This window comes from Acomys minous (genome assembly GCF_964271855.1).
Source record: "Acomys minous genome assembly, chromosome: 12".
Classification (NCBI taxonomy): Eukaryota; Metazoa; Chordata; class Mammalia; order Rodentia; family Muridae; genus Acomys; species Acomys minous.
Genome location: NC_140493.1, coordinates 102,161,020 through 102,173,435, shown reverse-complemented (window position 1 = coordinate 102,173,435; position 12,416 = coordinate 102,161,020). Strand labels below are relative to the sequence as shown.

Genomic DNA, 12,416 nt, shown 5'->3' with positions numbered 1-12,416 from the left:
TGCCATCTTGAGAGGAGAGCCTATTGTCTTAAGAATGGAGCAACTGCAATTCAAGGAGTCTGGAGATGGCCTGCTTGGAGTCTAGGTAGGCAGAGGCCACAAGAGGTAGTGATGGAGCAGGGAACAGCCATATATCAGCAAGCTGAGTTTAATTGTAGGGCTAGAGCTGTGGAAGGCATGGTGGTCTGCCCTACTCAGTACAGGACCCAGCCCTCATCTCAGAATAACTGGAGAACAGCATTGAGCCTCTTGGGAGCTACCTCACTGCCATGTGCAGTTTGCTGCCAGGTAGGACTAAGAACATTTTGCCTTGGTCCAACAGATCACCCTTTTCCTTTAGACTCTTACCCCTCCGTTTTTGTTTGCTGTCGAGAGGTGCCTAAATGCATTCAGACTAGCAAGCAGCATGCCAGATTCCCTTGGTTCTTCCTCTTCAGTGTACATCTCAATACTCCTGTTTGCCTCTTCCATCCCCCAATGTACTCAGGGACACCCCACGGGTTGGACATTCCTACAGCTTGATGCACAAAATGGAAGGTTTCTGGAGTGAATGCAAACCTGCCATGTCTACAGGCGGTAGTTTAACGTGCTCACAGCGAATCCTGATCCACAAAGAAGGAAAGCTTCTAAAGTGAGTTCATCCTCATAGTGACAACTAATCCTCAACTGGCTTGCCATCAGTGTGCAAAAAGCAGCACACTGAATAGTAAGAATAAGAGGCTGAAGCTACAACAGCACTTCTACCTTAGCTGGAAGATTTCCAGCCTTAGAATCCCAAAAGAAATCTCTGCCTCCCCGAGTGATGGGATTACAGGTGTGCACCACCACACCTGGCTAAAACTCATTACCTTTTATTGTTTTTTCTCTTTTTAAGCTCTCTTTTCTTTTTACTTCATGTTTTCAGTTGTGTGTGTGTTGTTGTTGTTAAGGATCAAATGCAGGACATTGTGTATGCTAGGCAAGTACCCTAAGCTCTATTCTAACCTCTTCGTTTTCACATTATTTTTAGAGAACATTAATGTTTTTATTTTTTTACTTATCTTGTTAACTTTCTCTAATTTTGTACATTTTCTTTATTTTATGATGAGGTTTATCTGTTGCTCCTTTATCTCCCTCTTCCTCACATCCTCCCTTCCCCCTTTATATTTAACTTTGCTGCTTCTTTTTACTATTTCCCAGATCCTTTGTGCAACTCATTATTTTAATTTAGTTTTTAACTTTATAGTTTACATTTTTTTTCATTTTCTCTGGTTATTGGTATACTACTTGTCCTTAAATGATTTGAATTGTATTTATATATTTACTTTTGGTTTTGTGCTCTTGTTATGGTAATTGGTTTTCTATTTTCTGAGTGGTACTGGAAGTTGAGTCCTCAGGAGAAGATCCCAGATAAACAGATACCCCAGCAATGCACAAATTCCAACACATGATACTTCAAAGAGAACAAACCCTTTCAAGAGCTGAATCCCAAGGTACTGAAAATTCTTAATTCTGGATAAAGAATTCAAAGGTCTAGTGTTTAAAATGATGAGTGATTTCATAAAGTAGTTAAGTAATCAGATGAGTCAACTAAGAATGTTATTCAGGACTTGGAGAACATTTGCAACTTCAAGGAAATTGAGATTCTGAATAAAAAATTAAATAGAAATATTAGAAGTAAAGAGCTCAGTAAGTCAAATAGAAAGCACTACTGATGCATGCAAACAGAAGGAAAAATAAAATCAGATATTAAAGACGAAGGTGAACTATTACATTCAAATGGCTATAAATAAAATCAGGAATAAACTTTTATGAACTCAGCAAGCCAAAAGCTTAAGATGAATAAGGAAGAAAGAACAAATTTGAACTGATTCAGAAAGCAAACACTAAAGCTATGTAGCTCACAATAATCATAATATAAGTGGCCTTATCTCTAAGATACATAGACAGGCTGATTTAAATAATACAATATTCAGTTTTTTTGTTTGCAAGAAATATATTTACAAAGACACATGTATATTCAAAGTGAAAAAAAGTGACAAGTGGAGAGAAAAGCAGGTAAGAGAAACTATACTTTTATTTGTTTTTGACTTGAAGTCAAACCAAAATCAGAAAGAAACAAGGTGACTGCATATTAATAAGGGAAAGAGCCATCCAGATACAATGATTGTAAGTATATTGAACATTGTTGCACTGAATTTCATAAAACTATTACTGGACAAAAAGGGACAGCTAGGTCCAAATAAAATGAAGTAATCAATATTAAATTCTCATCAATAAATCATTCAGGACACCCCAACACCCGTCACTTGATCCTGCAAATCAACTAAGTGACTTAAATGTAAGCTTCAAAGTATGAAATGAAATGAGTGAGCTCATAGTTCTAAGAGGGAATTTTTTTATAAGTGCTTCCATTAAAAAGCAGAGAATTTGAGAAGCATACTTATCTATCTCAAGGTCTTTGAAAAAGAACAGCCAATTCCCTTCCCTCTAGAAAAATTCAGTGATTGAAAGAAACAATAAAGACCTGCTCAGAAATGAATTAGAGACTAAAAGAGCAGTATAAAAATGAAAAATGAATTGGTTCTTTCGGAATTGACAAATCCTTAACTAACTAAGAAAAAGTCAAAGAAAACAAACCAAGGAAGTACAAAATTAGAGGTAAAGATTGGGACATTAAAACATACTAGTGACCAGAGCATCATTACTGAATACATCAAAATACCATACATTGGAAAATCTGGAATAAGAAGGAGAAAAACCTCTAAAATTTAAAGCATAAAAACTAATTGTAGAAGATACTAGAAACTGGAAATATGTCCTATGTTTGTAAGTTAGTAGATCTAATAGTATATAAGTGGAGGTGGTACAGAACTCAGTCCATATGTTCAATGAAGTTCCTTCAAAATTCTAGTGAATTTCTGTAAAGAATTAGTAAATATGATTCTAGAATTTATATGGAAACCCCACAAATAGCCACAGAAATCTTGGATAGAAGAGCAGTGTTGGAGGCAGCACAACACCTGGTTTTAAATTATACCATAGTAACAAAATAGCATGGTAGTGGCACATGTGCACATGTACACACACACTCACACTCAAACACAAAACACACAGGCAAGTTGAGTAATACAATAGAAGATCTAGAGACAAACCCACGTAACTATAGAATTTAGTAAAACTGCCTAAACATTGATTAAAAACAAGCAAAACAAACAAACAAACAAACAAACAAAACCAAAAACTCAGCCTTCAGCAAGCAATGCTGGCAAAACTACATATCCACATGTAGATCTACATACTATGCATTGAAACAAATCCAAAATGGATCAAAGAACTTAATGTAAAATCTGAAGCGTTAACATTGGTAGAGGTAAACAACACACACACCAAAAAAAAAAAAAAAAAAAAAAAAAAAAGGCAGAGAGAAGGACTTGGTGAATAGGACTGTATCTTAGGAAATAGAATTTACAAATGAGGTTACATCTGAGTGAAGTGAACTTATTGAATGGAAAAAAGTTTAGCTCTTCATCTATCAAAAGATTAGCATCTAGAATACATAAAGCCAAAATATTGATCAATACTATGCCAAATAAACCAGTTCATAAATGATCAAGAGAATTAAGAAGCTTTTTCTCAAGTACGAGTCACTCCTAAATCTATGAAAGAAGTAAACATCCTTAGCTATTAGAGAAGTGCACATCAAAGCTTAATGATGCTTCCATCTCACCCAAGTCAAAATGATCATCATCAAGAAAACAACAGAAGCTGCTGGTATGGATTAAGGGAAAGGAATCCTTAAGCATCAACAATGGGAAAGTAGATTAGGTCAGTTACTAATGAAGTTGGAATAGAAGCTCCTCACAAAACTAAAAATAGAGGGGAAACTTGAAAAATAGAACTACCATCTAATCCAACTATTGTATTTCTGGGTATGTATGTAAAGGAACCACATCATAGGTTAGCATATAACGAATATATGCAACTCTGTGTCATATTCACAATAGCCAGTTCATGGAACCCATTGTACATCTCTATTAACAAGTGAGTTGATAATCTCTCTCTCTCTCTCTCTCTCTCTCTCTCTCTCTCTCTCTCTCTCTCACACACACACACACACACACACACACACACACACACACACATGCACACATACCAGGGGGTTTACAAGACAATAAATTTAAGAGTACTTGGTCAGTGGGTATATATAATCCATGGTATTAAATAATTACTTGAGACTGTCATAGAAACAGAAACAATAGATGCTGAAGTAAAATGCTACATATTACCTTCTTATTCATCATCTCTCAAAGAATCCTTAGCATATCTCTCGTTCTTTTTTCATCTTTTGGAGTCATTTCATGTTCTTGAGTGAACTTGTCAGTCCAGCTAAGCTGTAGTTCAAAAGCTTTATTCTTAGCTTTATTGTGTACTTTAAAATTATTTTTAAAACTTTTAAATCAACATTATGACTTGCCTTTTCTTTCATCTGGAGCTCTTCATTTCCGTCTTTGCAGCTAACCTTGCTTTGTCAGTCATAGAGCTGCAATAAGCCATGTAAAATGATTGATCATACAGCATCATGTTCTCTGACAAGAACTTCCTTGCATGGTTTTCAATCACTTCCCCCTGGTAGGGCTGCCAGGCCACCTTGGTGAATGCAACTTGATGTGCTGGGTAGGTGGGGGGGGGGTTTCCGTTTTCTGAGGGGTAGGGGGCGATATGGAGAAGAGGGAGGGAGGTTGGGACTGGGAGAAGAGGAGGGAGGGGGCTACGATTGGGATGTAAAATGAATAAATAATTTTTAAAGTAGAATTTTGGAACCTTCCTTAAATATCTTCAAAAATTAAAATTTTCTGTCTCTGCCACAAGACAATACCATCTTTACATCTAATCCCTACAGTTGCACTATTTTCTACAAACTTCACAGCATTTTCAATCATAAAAACTACAAAATATCCATTGGGAATAAAAATTATTCACTTTACATCCTGATCATAGCCCCTTCCCTTGTCTCCCTTGTCTCCTCCCGGCCCCACCCTCCCTCTCTTTTACTCCCCTCCCCCTCCCCTAGTGCTCAGACAGGAGGAGCCCTCCTCACTTACTAACTGACCCCAGCCTGTCAAGTCTCATCAGAACTGACTGCATCCTCTTCCTTTGTAGCCTGGCAAGGCTGGCCTGCCAAGGAGAGGTGATGGAAGAACAGGCAACAGAGTCCATAGCAGAGACAGCCCCTGCTCCTCTTACAGGGGACCCACATGGAGACTGAGATGCCTATCAGCTACATCTGAGCAGGGCCCTAGGCCCTTTTCATGTATGGTCCTTGGTTGGTGCATCAGCCTCTGCAGGAACCCCCTGGGCCCTGATTTGTTAGTTCCATTGGTCTTCTTGTGGAGCTCCTGTCTCCTCCCTGTCCTTCTACCCCACCCCCACCCTTCCATAAGACTTCCGCACTCTGCCTAAAGTTTGCTGTGAGTCTCAGCATCTGCTTTGATCCCCTGCTGGGTGGAGCCTTTCAGGGGACATCTATGGTAGGCTCCAGTCCTGTTCCCTCTCTAACTGCCTCAACTGTCTATTCTGTTTGCCCTTCTTAATGAGAATTAAGCATCCTGCCTAGGGGCCTTCTTGTTACTTAGCTAATTTAGGTTTGTGGATTGTACTTTGTTATCCTGTATTACGTGTCTAATACCTGCTTATAAGTGAGTATATACCATGTGCGCCCTTCTGGGTCTGGGCCAGTGCATTTAATGTTGTTCATGTGAGTTTTAACAGTTCATGAGTGTGAGAGGTAGAGAGAGAGGGCCCTGGGCTCACTCAAGTGGTTGTCATTCTTGAGGAGATGGATGTTAGTAGAAAGTAGCACCAGAGTGTAGGGAAATGGTGATGAGTACACAGGCCTAGCTCTGTGAATGAGATAACTCAAAGAAGAACTACTATAGGGTCACCAGAAGACCCTGGAAACACCTGTAGGTGAAACCTGTTCTAGAAGCTATACTTTGAAAGGTCAGCCTAACTAGGGACATTGTAAGATGCTTACAGGAGGAGCTCTCAGGTAATGTCACCATTTCAGCTTAAGACTATGAGGCCATTCTCACCCAAACCTCCACACCCCACACTCCGTTGCCTCCCACAGGCTGGTGGCTGTATCGTAATGCAAAATGCATTTTAGTGTAACTTCAGATGCCCCCATGGGTTTTCCCAGTCTCAACACAGTTTAACATTCCAAACTCCAAGCCTCTTCCGAGACTCAAAACAATCTAATTGTAAACCCCTGTAAAATAAAAAGCAAAGTACATGTTTCCAACATAGAAGGCCATGAAATAGACATTACTATCCTAAAAGTGAGGAATGTGGGCACAGTGAGCTGAAGCCAAAGGTAAACCCAGCAGGGCAAATTCCAAATCCTGTAACTCCATGTCTGAAGTCAAAGGGCTTAGATGGCTCCACCTTCCCAGCTCTGCACACCTCTCTTGGGCTGGTTCCATTTTCTGTCTATTTGATACTCTATTTCACAGCTAAACCTGTAAGTGCAATTGTAGTAGCTGACCAACATGTCTTTGCTTTATTTTTCTTTTTTGAAAGATGACTGTTGAGCTAGCTATGAGTTTTTGTATTACTTAACATAGAAGCAAAGAGGATTTGAAGGTTTTCAAATGATGTAATGAAGTGTTTAAATTCAAAATTTGTTTGCCTTTTTACTTTACCTTTGTAACTTCTGGACATGTTCTTTAGTCTTATTAGTACAAATGGACAAGCCCTTCTTCAAAGCCTGTTTTTAAGCTTCCGTTCATACTGTCTTGTATTTCATATTGCACACTTCACCATCTTTTCAGACTGTGAATGCAGTGTGCACCTTCCCTCCCTGTTTCATCTCTAATATCACTTCCAGGTTTATCCCAACATGTAGGATTTCCATTCAGGTTGCCAGTCATGAAGTTACTGCTCTGAGACTGCATACACTCTTTATGATGAACAACATACTGTAATATTATTTCACTATATATTTCATTTAGCTCCTGAACTTGATATAAACTAATGTGTATAGGAATACTAAGATGTACAACAAGACATCGCAAGTTAATAATTCCTAACCATCAGATCCTCATTTTTGGGTTTCCAGTGCTTGCTTTCTAACTCTGTCCGGAAATGACTTTTGTAGCTCTCTGAACATCCGTGTCTGGGACACTTGATTCTTCTAACGTGTTCTCATATTCAAATGTTAGCCAAGGGCACAAAGTCCATCAGAAGGAACTGGACAAAGATACTGGAAGTAAAACAAATGACACATTGCAAAATACAGTGGGTTTTCGCAGATTCAAAGGATTATTACAAAATGCTTGTATCTGAGAAGATTATGTTCTAGTTTAGGAAACAGGAAAGGTCAAATGCTGATAGGAACAAGGAAGTTCAAAAAGGAAGTTTATTTGTATCTTTTTTTTTCAAGACTGGATCTCTTCATGGCTGTCCTGTAACTCTCTATGTAGACCAGACTGACCTCGAACTCACAGAGATCGACAAGCCTCAGTGCTGGGATCAAAGCTGCGCTCCACGACACCTGGCTAGGCAGTTTATTTGGAAGAGATATCAGTGTCAGGATTGGACTGGATGCATTAGATGCAAGAGGAAGCACGTATAAGTAGATACTTCCAAGAGAACATTTTTTTAAAGTATGGAGAGGCCCCAGGGGGATGAAGATGGTGCACATTTTGAGACATCAGGATGGAGCTGAGATCGTGCAGAAGGCAGATGGGAGAGCAACGAACAGATACGTAGACGAGTAAGTTAAGAAGCACTCACTGAAGAAGGCATAGACAGAGGAGGAAAGTTTATTTAGATAGACTACTGATAAACAAAAAAGAGAGAGCATAGCCAGAGCATATCAATTAATAACATTATTCCGTACAAATCCTCACACAGGATCAGCCAGATGGGAGATACCTCTTCCCCTGGAGTGAAACTAGGGAAAGGGGCTATGGTGGCCCAAGTTACACTTTTCTATATTTAAGACTGCTTTTTGTTAAGGGCCTGGTAATCTGATTATTCTTCTATCTTTATCAATACTTTTAGAACCGTTTTCCCACTGCATCTCTGCCCTTAGGCATGTGCACACACGCATTCACATACACAATCTAGCTCATTTGCATCCTACTTTTTTATTTGTTGCTTATGATAGTAAGACATTTCCTCACCTGAAAAACAAGTTTGTTTTTTTTAGTAAGACACATCAATTCCTTAAAGGTGTTTTTAACAGCCGAGGAAATATTGTTTTAAAATGGGAGAAAGGGAGATAGTATTATAAGGTATTTACCTGGCCAGAGAATTAGTATGCAGATTACATAATGAGCTTCAAAAGTAGGTTAATTTCAAGGAGTCAAAAAAATAGGGGATCTGATGAATAAATATTCTTATAAAAAAAGAAATAGAAATGGCCAACAAATTTATATCATTAGCTGTCAGGGAAATGCAAATCAAAACCACACTGTTAAGCCATTATATTATAAGAAGAAATGGGTCCTGAGGGAAGAATACCAAACACACACACACACACACACACACACACACACACACACACACACACACACACACATACACACGCAAAATGAAGCCGTGGAATAAAGAGAACTGAAACAATGTTAGTAGGAATATAAAAGTTCAACCATATGATCCAGCAATTGCACTTCTGAATATCTACCTAGAGGAAATGTAATCACCCTCCTATTGTTCCTACATGCATTGCAGTGATAGAAATTGCAGTCAAGATATGGATGCAGCCAAAGCATCTTATCAATGAATGAATGGATAAAGATACAGTAGTATACACACCATATTTTAATATATTATGCTGCCATTTGTCAAAAATGATAGAGAACTAGAGAACAATGGGGCAGCTGAAATCAGACACAGAAAGACAAACACTACATGTTACTTCTCATATATGGAAGCTACAAAACAAAGCAAAACTGGTGATCTGAGTATACAATGTGGTTACTAGAGGCTGAGGGGGAGGGTGTTAGCAATCTCAATGAAGGGACTCCTTTACTACGTGCCTGGCCCCAGTGCTGCGGAGGAAGATTTCACAACCCTTTTCCGTATCCTTCTCTAATCTAAATCGGGAACCACATGGCAAAACTGCCAAGTTCTGCCCTTCCTGGACCTAACCTAGCCCTCTCCAAAACTTACATCTGCATAAGCTGTAACTTGATGCTTTCCTTTGCTGTATAAGCTTTCATCTCTTTTCACACCTGGAAGCTAGCTGGATGGTACCTGGTCTTTCTCTGAGGGTACCACTCCCTTTTTGTCCATTTCAAATCATGTTCTCCTTTAAACTCCTCATTTCATTGAACACAAGACTTGGTGCCAATATTAAATCTCAAGCTGTATATTTTCTTTTTTTTTTTTCTTTTGCCCTGCTTGCTTTTTTTCATTGTAGATTTGCATAAGAGTATGGTCATTAATAACCTAGTGGCATAGTCAATACTAGGCTGTCTTACAATCTCCTTTGCCAGGGAACTTAACCCCAAACTCTTTAATTTAGCCTTTGGCAGAGATTTTGGACAAGGACAGAAAGAAGCCACCTTATTTGCAAAAATATCACAAGAACAGGTCCCAATAGTATTCCCTTCTGAAACCTCTTGAACTGGCCTGCACTGTCCACATTACTCTCAATACTACTGCCTTCCATTCCCATTCCAGAATAGTCCATTAAGTCTTATAGTATTCAACTGCTTTTCTAGTCCAAAGTCCTATCTTCCATATTTCTCAACAAAGAGCATGGTAAGGCATATAACAGTAACATGCCAGTCTCTGGTACAAACTTCTGTCTTAGTTGCTGTGAAAAGACACCATGACCAAGACAACTCTTATAAAAGAAAACATTTAGTTGGAGGCTTGCTTATAGTTTTAGAGGGTCAGTCCATGATCATCATGGTGGGAAGCAGATAGGCATAGCACTAGTGCAGTAGCTGAGAGCTTCACATCCTGATCTGCTGACGGCAAGCAGAGAGAGATTGAGATTGGACCAGATATGAGCTTTGGAAAGCTCAAAGCCCATCCCCAGTGATACACCTCCCCCAATAAGGCCATCTTTACTCCAACAAAGCCACACTTTCATATCCTTATCTAACGGTTTCACTAACTGGGGACCAAGCATTGAAATATATGAACAGAGAGAGAGAGAGAGAGAGAGAGAGAGAGAGAGAGAGAGAGAGAGAGAGAGAGAGAGAGAGAGAGAGAAGAAGAAGAAGAAGAAGAAGAGGAGGAAGAGGAAGAAGAAGAAGAAGAAGAAGAAGAAGAAGAAGAAGAAGAAGAAGAAGAAGAAGAAGAAGAAGAAGAAGAAGCCGCCACTAGGCAGTGGTGGCTCACACCTTTAATCACAGCACTTGGGAGTCAGAGACAGGTGGATCTCTGAGTTCAAGGCCAGTTCTGGTCTACAGAGAGAGTCCCAGGATAGACATGGTGGGTACACAAACAAACCTTGTCTCAAACCACCACCACCACCACCACCACCACCATCACCACCCCCCCCCCAAAAAAAAAAGGAAAAGAAAAAGAAAAAAGAGGGAAGATAGATATTGGGTAGTAAAGCAGGAGTCTAGTGTTCTACAACATTCAGTGGCTGTAATATATAACAAGGTTTTCAATACTTTATAAAGAACTAAAAGAGTTCTCTGAAGCTGCTTGTAATCTGATGTAAGTGTATTAAGTTTTTAATCTTATGTGTTATTGCTATATCAAAATTTTATGCATTCTAATGGGTTATTTTCTTTCTCTTCTAATCTATATCCCAACCACAGTTTCCCCTCTCTCCTCTTCTCAGGTCCTTCCCCTGCCACAACTATCCACGTCCACTTTTCCCTTTCTCTTCAGAAAAGGGAAGGCATCCCATGACAACCAACTAGCCTTGGCGTATCAGGTTGGAGGAAGACCGTGTGCATCTCCTATTGAGGCTAGAGGGGGCCATCCAGTCAGGGAAAAGGACCAGACAGCAGAATCAGAGAGAGCCTCTGCTCCTACTGTTAGGAGTCCCACATGAAGGCCAAGTTATAGAACTGTAGCATATGTGCAAAGGGCCTAGGTCAGTCCCATGCATGCCGTCTGCTTGGCAACCCAGCCTCCATGAGCCCCTATGGGCCCAGGTTATTTGATTCTGTAGGTTTTTTTTTCATGGTGCCCTTGACCCCTCTGACTCTCTCAATCTTTCTTTTCCATCTTCCATAGGATTTCCCAAGGTCTTCTTAATGTTTGGCTGTGGGTCTCTGCATCTGTTTTCATCAGTTACTGGGTGAAGCCTTTCTGATGACGGGTACGGTAGACTCCTGTCTGCAAGAACATCAGACCACCATTAACAGGGTAGGGGTGGGCTCCCTCTCATCACATGGGTCTCAAGCTGGGCCAGTCATTGTTTGGCCATTCCCTCAATTTCTGCTCCATCTTTACCCCTGCGCATCCTATAGGCAGGATAAATTGTAGGTCTTCGGTTTTGTGGCTGGGTTAGTGTCCCAGTCCCTCAATTGGCAGTCTTTCCTGGCTATAGAAGATGGCTGGTTCAGGCTCCATATCCTCCATTGCTAGGAGTCTTATGTAGGGTCACTCACATAGATTTTTCATTGCTCTAGGTTTCTAGAGATGCTCTCTTCCCTGGTTCAGTTGTCTCTCTCAGTACTCTCTCCCTCTGCTCTCTCTCCAGCTGGTCCTTCCTGTTCTTATGCCCACCTCTCCCTCATCCAGTCCTCTCCCCCCATCCACCCACAATGTCTATTCAATTTCCCTTTAACAGCGATATTCAAATGTTTCCCCTTTGAGCCATCCTTGTTATGTAGCTTCTTTGGGCCTGTGGATTACAGCATGGTTATCCCTTATTTTCTAGCTAATATTCACTTATAAGTGAGCATTGGCTCTTCAAGGTTCTGTACCAGGCCCTGCATGTCTGCTATGGCTGTTAACCTGGTATTTTTGTGGGACTCCTAACAGTGGGAGCAGGTGTGTCTCTCACTCTGGCTGCTCTTAGGACTCTTTTCCTCCTGTTGGACTGCCTTGTCCAGGCCTTGTCCTACTGTATTTGTTCTTGTCGTGTTTAGTTGTTGTCTCTTGGAGGCCTGCGCTCTTCTGAAGGGAAATGGAGGGGAAGTAGATCTGGGGTGGGTGAGAGGGGCCTGGGAGGAGTAGAGGAGGGAAAACTGTGGCCAGGCTGTAGTGTATAAGAGTTTATTTATTTATGTATTTTATTCTGTTTTAGAAAAGTGTTGTAACAAATATTAATGAAAAAGAGACCATGAATTTGAAAGCAAGTAAGTTGGGGTGGATGGGAACATTTGGAGGGAGAAAGGGGGAGGGAGGAATGATGTAATATATTATCATCTCAAAAAATAAGAAAAAAATGTATATATGTCTGGAATGTGATGTAGGCACGTGTGTGTGTGTGTGTGTGTGTGTGTGTG

General features: G+C 40.1%; 1 long non-coding RNA gene across 1 annotated transcript in view; it reads left to right on the top strand.

Moving 5' to 3' along the window:
* Positions 1–12,416, top strand: part of LOC311579466 — a 14,406-nt gene continuing 1,990 nt past the window's right edge. The window contains exons 1-2 of the long non-coding RNA XR_014773163.1: positions 1–631; positions 12,215–12,266. This is a non-coding gene — a long non-coding RNA (uncharacterized lncRNA). The remainder of the gene's footprint in view (positions 632–12,214; positions 12,267–12,416) is intronic.